At 38.2% G+C, this 9,138-nt stretch overlaps 1 long non-coding RNA gene across 1 annotated transcript; it reads right to left on the reverse strand.

Moving 5' to 3' along the window:
* Nucleotides 1-6,631: 6,631 nt before the first annotated feature.
* LOC121989993 lies at nt 6,632-7,385 on the reverse strand. Its single transcript, XR_006114389.1, has 2 exons — nt 7,270-7,385; nt 6,632-7,170 (listed from the first exon to the last, which is right to left on the reverse strand). It is a non-coding gene; the product is annotated as an uncharacterized LOC121989993 (long non-coding RNA).
* Nucleotides 7,386-9,138: the final 1,753 nt, after the last annotated feature.

Below are 9,138 nucleotides of genomic sequence, written 5' to 3' on the forward strand. Positions count from 1 at the left end.
ATGATTGCATGCTGTGCGGTTGTCTGCTCGTCAGCTACATGTACTGCACACACCACCACCACCCATGGGTTAGTGGTATATCGACAGTGTGTGGCGGTTCTGCTGTTAGTCCGAGGACTCGGTAGCTTCCACTGCTTTGGCTCGGCATTTAGTGTAGCGTAGTGGCAGATGGTGGACTCTGTTTGCTCCGTTGGTCGATGACTCAGTAGTCGGCAGAGATATCCTCCCGTCATTGTGTACCGGGAGATGAGAGCATTGAGCTCCCCATTTATGATTTGGGGTCGGAGGATAGTCCGACAGCATCCCGTCCACTTTGTCGCTCTGCAGGAGCAGTGATGTCGAGTGCACGGTCACCATATGCATTTATTGCATTTATTGTTTGTGATTCTTGCATTTACTTGCATTTATATGGATGCATATGATTGACATGCATACGGGATTTAGACGACCCTGTTTCCTTTGTACTTTGATTCCGGTTAGTACATGATTTCGTTTCAGTTGCATTTATCCTTCTCGTATTTAGAAGACTGTACGCATGTTTAGTGTTGTCTGTTATTTGTTTTATTATGCATATCAGTTGTACCTGCTGAGTGTTGGACTCACCCCGTTTCCATTGTTGATATATTTTCAGGTTGAGGCTGTCCGGAGCAGTTCCAGTCGCTGGTCCCCATCTGCTGGTTTTTGAGTTGTTATGTTATTTTAGCTTTTCTCTATCAGACTTTGTTTTAGTCTTGTTTTGGATTTTACATATGGATATTGTATGGAATCCTTTCGTTTGATGGACTTTTGGTATGATTTGGATTTTATTTTACTACATGCCTGCCTGGACGGCAGAAGAGGTGAGTTCGTCGGATTTGAGTTTTACGAGTGTAGTTGAGTAGGGTGGATTTCGAGTCAGAGTATTATTATTTGTGAATATCTATATAAACTGCGTGGTGATTGTTTTTATTTGTGTTATTATTCCAGCCGCATGTGGCTGAGGTATATAGTACTTGTAGAAAAGTTTCAGATTGTCCGCCGTACAGGGGAGATGCTGCCGAAATTTCTTCAGACAGAGACTCCTCCGGGGCGTGACATTGAAGCTTTTCTTCAGTCCATAGACCGATTGAGCTTACATACTAGATGCTCTTTGCCCTTTGCAATGAACCCTTCTGGTTGCTATATATGGATATTTTCTTCAAGACTTCTATTAAGGAAAGCCGTCTTGACATCCACTTGCCAAATCTCATAGTCTATATGAGCAGTAATTGATAAAAGAATCCGGATAAACTTATGCATGGCTACCGGTGAAAAAGTTTCCTTTTTCAACAAGCCTTGCTTTGAAAGTTTCCACCTTCCCGTCTATCTCTTTTTTCCTATTGTAGACCTTTTAACACCCAATGACTTTTACACCATCTGGTGATTCTACAAGCTCACAGATTTTATTAGAATACATATATTCTAATTCTGTATTCATTACTCTTTGCAAAGATGCTGCATCTTAATCTTGGAGTGCTTCGTCATATGTTCGGGAATTAGGTTCATGTTTACCAGGGATCAAGTCCAAAGACTTTCCCAAAACATGAATCTTTTAGGTTGTCTAACAACCCTCCTACTACGACGAGGCACTTTCTGTAATTGTGTATCATTTGTGATACGTGTTGTAGTTTCTTGTGATATTTCATCTTATACAGTTGGTACTAGATTAGACATGTCCTTCATTATTTCTTTAAGAATAATTTACTTATGGGCTTATGGTTTATTACATAGTCCTCTTCTAAAAATCGTGCATTGGTACCAACAATGACCTTATGATTTTTAGGATTATAAACCTCCTTTCGTTTTTCTAGGATAACCTACAAACAAGTGAACTCCTGTCCAACTTATCAGTGTCTCTCATGTGCTAGACCACCCAAATCCGAATATGCTTCAGACTAGGCTTATGCCCATTCTGCAATTCTATGGGAGTAGAGAGTTCTGACTTAAAAGGTACTATATTCACTTCCCTTTCCAGTGTATATCCTCAAAACGAATTTTGGTAATTCTGAATAACTTATCATTGATCTAACTATTTCCATAGGAGTCCTATACCTTCTTACTACACCATTCTGTTGGGGTGTACCAGGTGCAGTTAGTTGGGATTGAATCCCGTCTTCTGATAAGTGACTCCTAAACTCTCCCAAGAGGTTTTTGCCACTATGATCTCAGCGTAGTGTCTTGATACTTTTACCTTGACGTTACTCCACATCAGCCTAATTGTTGGGTTTTTCGGGCCGCGAAAACCGCTTTTTCGCGTCGCGGAAACCCCGAAACCCCTTGCTAGTTCTAAACTAGATTTACAAGGAGAAAACCTTTTACCCTTGATGCATGCCCTTCGCGAGTTTCGCTTGTCCAAGGAGATGCCGGATCTCAAGTTGTCAAGGTAGACAACTCTCTATGCGTATCTACATGAACTAATTAGGTGGAGAAGACCAAACAATAGGTGTGTTAGCACCTAGGTGGTTCGGCCAAGGAGAAGACGGAGAGGAGAAGGAGAGCTTGAGGAAGAAGATGAAGTGAATGAGCCTTGAATGAAAAATCAAAATTTTCCATTCACTACAAAAGTGGCCGGCCACATTAAGGAGTGTAACTCCTTTTCATTAAATGTGGAGGCCATTAAAGAGATGACTTGTAACCTCCATGAGGTGGCACACACATGTGACAACTATGATGATGTGGCACATCATCATTAGTCCTCCTAATGCCAACTCACAAATGAGGTGGCAAATAGTCAAGTCAAACTTGACTCTTCCTCTTCCTCTCAAGTCAAGTCAAACTTGACATAATCTCTCTCATGGTTGATTTAATCCAACCATTTAATTCAAGCCAATTTAATATAATAAATCTAATTCATTTAATTAAATTGATTAAATGAGTCATAATCTAAATTAGACTCATTGAACGAATCAACTTGAGTCCAACTCAATTAGCCCAATTAGGATTACTCTTAATCCAATTTGATTCATCACATGAATCTAATCCTCTTGGTTCATCATATGAACCTAATCTCCATCTAATTGTCCTTTGTGTGTGACCCTATAGGTTCTTGTAACGTTGGCAATGCCCCTAAACCCATTTAGGAGCATAAGTAATGAGCGGTATCTAGCAACACATCATTACTACCCAAGTTACAAGAATGTTGAGATCCAACATCACCTTGTGACTACTAATTGTGATTCCTCACAATATATGACAAGTGTCCTTCTATCCTAGACATCTAGATTGATCAATGTGAGGCATAAACCGTGTCATCCTCTGACCAATCTAAATTTTGAACTCCAAGTAGACTCACTAAATCAAATGAGCTCAATATCTCATATTGACTAATTTAGGCATGGTCATGCACTTCGTGGTTTCACTCTATCAAGAATACCGATGTCACTCCCGTCATATAGGAGGGATAGATCCCATCTACATCACTCACATCCCTCCGCATAATTTGTTACATACCCAGTAATCACCTTTATAGTCCACCCAGTTACGGGTGACGTTTGACGAAACCAAAGTACATAACTCCTTATGTAGGGAACCATGGTGACTTCAGGTCTAAGGACTAGTAGTCATACTAATAGCCACATGAGAAAGTATATGACACTCATATAATGATCCATGATACTTTCTCATGGCGAGTCATTCAGTATACATTCTCTAATGTATACCCATGTGTCAACTTGATATCTCTATATCCATTACTTGTGAGATCAAGTCATTGAGTTGACCTACATGCTAGTCTCGTCGCATTAACATTGTCCCTGAATGTTAATACTCGACTAGGAATGATTAAGAGTAGTGTTCCCTATATCATCTCACTATCGATTCAACCAATCGATTGATATAGGTAAGAACCTTCTACTCAAGGACGCTATTATACTTAGTTTATTTGGCACCAATACAAGTAAGTATAATAACCAAAATAAATGCCTTTATTTATATAAGAATATGATACAATAAGTCCATAATACAATCATCAAATGATTGGCTCTAGGGCTCTAACTAACACTAATACTCTTTGAACTTATCAAAGCACTTAGACTTGCAGCGCATCAAGTAAATGTACCCGTATTTCGAATAATTGTCTATAAAATTGACGAAATATTCAAAACTATCTCTTTCCTGAATAGTTATAGATCCACACAAATCAAAATGAACCAATTTCAACATATCTTTGGCTCTGTACCCCTTATACTTAAAAGTTTCTTGGTTATTTTCCTTCCCAGTAAGACTCGCAGATTGGAAAGATTTCCACTACCAATGAACCCAAGAGTTCATTAATTATTATCCTTTGAATCCTACTCCTAGCCTTAGATGCCAAAGATATGATTGGTTTATTTCCTAAGGTTGCTTTCTCTTATTAAAGTTAGAAGATGTGTCATTAATTTCCATTTATTGCATCATGGGAGTTATTGGATTATAAATTGTCAACCAACATACCAGATCAGATAACTTCCCTCTTTATCTTGATAACAACTTTGTTATTAAAAGAGGCAGAATATCAAGTTCTTTGAATAGTTTAGAAACTGAAATTAATTTCTTTCTAAACTTGGTACTTAAAGATAATTTTTTAAAATCCATGTTTTATTCCTGTCAGAGGATAAACACCTCCCACTGCAACAGCTACTACTTTTGTAGCAGTGCCCATGTAGACGATGATTTTCCTTTCATATAGTTGTCGGGTTTCCTGGAACTCCTGCAATAAATTGCAGACATGATCAGTGGTTCCCGTATCTACACACCAGGTACCGGTAGATAACTCCACTAAACATTTAACAACTAATGAATAAAATATACCTTTATTGTTCTTAGTTCTAAGAAGACGGTCCATCTTATCCAAGTCTTATTTCCAATCATTATAATTGAGACCACTAAGTCTATCCTATAGTATAACAGCTAGGGGATTGACCAACATTTTAAATCCTAGGAATCACAAAAATATTTGGTCAAGACCAACTCCTTAAAAATCCCCATGAATTTTGTATGCCACGTTAGTGTGGACGTATACAAATTCAAAGAGGAGATTTTATCCATTTATCTCGTCAATCTTACTTTATGACGAATAAAATTAATAGTTGGTCTTGTCTTTGGTCAAATATTTAGTCAAAACTTTAAATTTAAAATAATATTGATTCCTCAAAATAATATCATTTAAATTCACCAACACCTCTAACACCGTGAATTTTGTATGCCACGTTAGTGTGGACGTATACAAAATCAAACATTTGTAAGAGGAGGGTCTTACCCATTAATTATCTTGTCATCCTTAAATTACCTCAAATGCCATGAATTTTGTATGCCACATTAGTGTGGATGTATACAAATTCATTTGTTTGTAAGAGGAGGTTTTCCCAATTTATTCTGTCAACCTAACTTTATGACAAAATTACCTCAAACACTGTGAATTTTACATGCCACGTTAGTGTGGACGTATACAAATTCAAACATTTGTAAGAGGAGGGTTTCACCTAGCTTTATGAAAAATTAATAGTTGGTATTTCTTTGGTCCCGCAAAACAATAGCAGTGACTTCGTCGGGGAGGATACTATTGAATGCGTCTAAGTGTATACCATTACTTGATACTTAGTCCATTAGATAGGATTATACCCCTTCAGTTGGAGAAGATCACAGGTTCCTAAATAATTTCCTATAACCATCCATAAAGGAAGTTTGATCTAGTGATCCGCAACAAACCCATCCATTGTGGAGGGAGACACTCAGAGCCAACACGCAAGCTTGTTGCATCACTTACAAACCAGTAATGGAGACCGTGGAATTTATTTAAAAATCCCTCTCCCACTTAGTTTTTTAAAGTGAGGAATTTTAACCTATGCTAGCATACATCACATGCACATCACAGTAAATAAAAGCAATAAATATGGAAATTAATTTTTCAACTATTATGGCTTCTTCCATCACTGTTGTGTGTTCCAACCTTGGCTGCTTCGTGCTATGGGAGCTTATCAAATTACAATTAAAATTACCGAACCCCTCTACACTAAAGTAGTATAGAGATGACTCGGGTTGTTTCCCAAACAATGTAACGATAGGATGATAACTTCAGGATTGGTTATGACTTTTGGATTTTTGATATGAAACTGGGGGTTTGGGTTTTGAATTTTGAACTACGATATGAAATAACAAACAAGTATGAAATTTAACCTAATGAACAAAAGAGTAATGCAAGTATGAAACCTAATCCTAATTAGTGAAAGACATCCTATCTATCCATTAATAGTGATCTCATAGTGCATTGTTACTCTACGCTACGATTTCACCATTAACGAAATTAAACTAAGGAATGAAATAGCAAAACATTAAATGAACCTAACCTAGTAAATGAAAGACGATGCAAATAAGAAAACCTAATCTAACTTAAACTATGATTGCAAGGAAATTAAAGACCACATAAAGTAAGCATTGAATGAAATTTAGAGCATTAATGAAACCTAATCCTAATTGCATTCAATCAAAGGACAACTATCACTAACATTTAACCAAACAAGCATTGAAAGAAATTAAGGAACTAAAATGCATTAATAAAGCTATAAAAGTGTTTGGGGCATTTCGTCGAACAAATCAAAGGCATAAATTGAGTTGAACAAAGTGCATGCAAAATGAACATGGGAGATCATATCAATACAAGCATTTCACATTCAATAATAACAATCCACAGAAATAAACCAATGCATAATCAAATCAACACAACCAACACATGAAGATCAAACTAATGTTGGAAGGAAGCTGCTGCTTGGAATAAGATCTGCTACTGTCCAGATTTGAACCGGATGAAGAGCTGCTGTGAAAACCAAATCTGGAGAAGATGTTGTTGCCCGTCGGTGAAGGTGCTTCACACAAAACGCCCAGCTCCTGAACTCCCGGAATTGATGAACAACAACCAAGATACCGGCTGTGCTTCAACAACGGTGATGATGAACGAAACTTCCACCGAAGAACCCCCTCGATGGAAGATGAACGGAAGTAATGGAGGTGTTGTGAAATCGGATGAACCGCCACCGCTTCTCTGCCTCTGCCGCTTGAACCCCAGTCGGAAGAAGGGAAAAAAAACACCGCAAGGTGAAGAATCTCACCGGAGAACCCCTCCGGTGAGGTGGATGATTGGAGCCGAAGCTTGCCGCCTGAAATTGGTTGCTGTCACTGCTGGAATCAAGAAGCAGAGGAGGCCGATTGAAATTGAGAAGAAGAAGAAGAGTAGATAGGGATGGCCGGCTAGCGGCAGTAAAGGTAAGGGAAGAGTACCGCCGGCCGGTGAAAGAAGAAAGAAGGAGGAGGTGGCGCAGGATCGTTGTGCCCTAGCTGCAGAAAATGCGGGATAGATCTCCTCTTGCGTCGCGTGAGGAAGAAAAGGAATAGGGGTCCAACATTAGGGATTTTTCCTCAACCCTTGGATGCTCTTCAGTTCAAATCAATGGACCAGATTTGAGGATGAGGAAAAATTTGCGTGGATCCGGATTTTGAGTTGGTGGAAGAAGATCCAAATCCATTAGAAGATGTGGATCCATTGGAGGGTGAAATTGGGCTTAAGATTAATTTGGGCTTCTCTCTTCTTGGATCCAAAGTGGACTTTTTTTAGATGATGATGATCTCTATGGACGGCTCAGATCTTCCAGATTACTTCCCTACAAATAAAATGCACATTTTTAGATAAAATACCAAAAAATATAGGAAGGATTATATCAAGACTCTAAATATATATCAACTCGTAAAATATGATATAAAACAAGATTTAAGTATACGAGATGATAAAAATATTAAATATAAGAGCCGAAATAATATATAAAAATACTCATTATCACTGCTGCCATCTTTAGCCACCGCCATCGGGTCCATGTCGTCGGGTCCATCGAGCTTCCTTTTCTGCTGCGCCTCTGGTCTTCCAATAGCACCATGCTTCGCAAGGATACGATCCGTGACAAAAATAGAATTTTACATATATCGATCCTATATTCCACAAAGGAATGCACATGTAATCTAGATCAAAACAAAAATGTAAAATCCTAATAACTAATACAGCTCCTGCTGTATTTAATATTACAATCATGCACACATAATAAAATGCCCTTGACATGTCCAAGGGTCCAATCACACACAATATCTATATGCCATAATAGTTGGAGTCTGCAACCACAAAGTTAGCACATCCTACTATTATCCTGCCTAAATTATGTATGACATGTGCATAATTAATTTGAAAACCAAACACACAGAGGCAAACCCTAGCTCTGATACCAATTGTTGGTTGGTCCTAGGAAGATCGTACCGGTTCCACTGTACAAAAATTTTGTATAAGTGTCGAACCTTTCCTAAACAACCTATTGTGTTCTTTAGAAGTTAAATTAGGAATCGCAAATGAAACTTAACATTATTGATTCCAAATTTAACTTATCTGTTCTTAATGGTTTAGACTTGGATCGCAAGCGGAATTTAACACTATTGATCCAAATCCACCTATGTTATAAATTTAATTAAATATTAATTTCCAAAATTGGTTTCCAGGACTGCATGGCGAGGCACATGGCCTTCTTGGGTATGGGAGCATCCACCACCGCCTAGACAAAGCCTTTTAAGGAAAGCTAATATTTAATTTCCTTATATAACTCTAGGTTTAACCAAAAAGAACAATCGAATCACAAATTCGAAAAATAAAACAAAAGAAATACAAATTCTAAACAAATATGAAAACTCTAGAATCATATGCCTCTTGTGTTTGGTATTTCCAAAAATAACTATACAAAGAAAACTAGTATGATGCGGAAAACAATTACTAGTTATACCTTTCTTTGTAAGCAAATAACCTCTTGATCTTCTACCGTATTCCTCTTCTAATATCGGACGTTGTGTGGGTAACGATCTTCCGAGACGAGAACCACCAAGCTCCTTCTTCTCCAAGCTAGATTCGGCCACCAAGAATTCTCCATGAGAAGTAGAGGTCCGACCACCACCAATAAGCTCCAAGGGATGCTAGAAACAAAGACTCATTTTCCTCCTTCTTCTCCAAGCAAGATCCGGCCACCTTCCAAGCTTCAAAGGTTGAAGAGATTCGGCCACCAAGGAGAAGAAAGAAAAAGGAGAGGGAAGAACTTGAAGGGCCGGCCACACCAAGGAAAA

Source organism: Zingiber officinale, chromosome 6B, assembly GCF_018446385.1.
Source record: "Zingiber officinale cultivar Zhangliang chromosome 6B, Zo_v1.1, whole genome shotgun sequence".
NCBI lineage: Eukaryota > Viridiplantae > Streptophyta > Magnoliopsida > Zingiberales > Zingiberaceae > Zingiber > Zingiber officinale.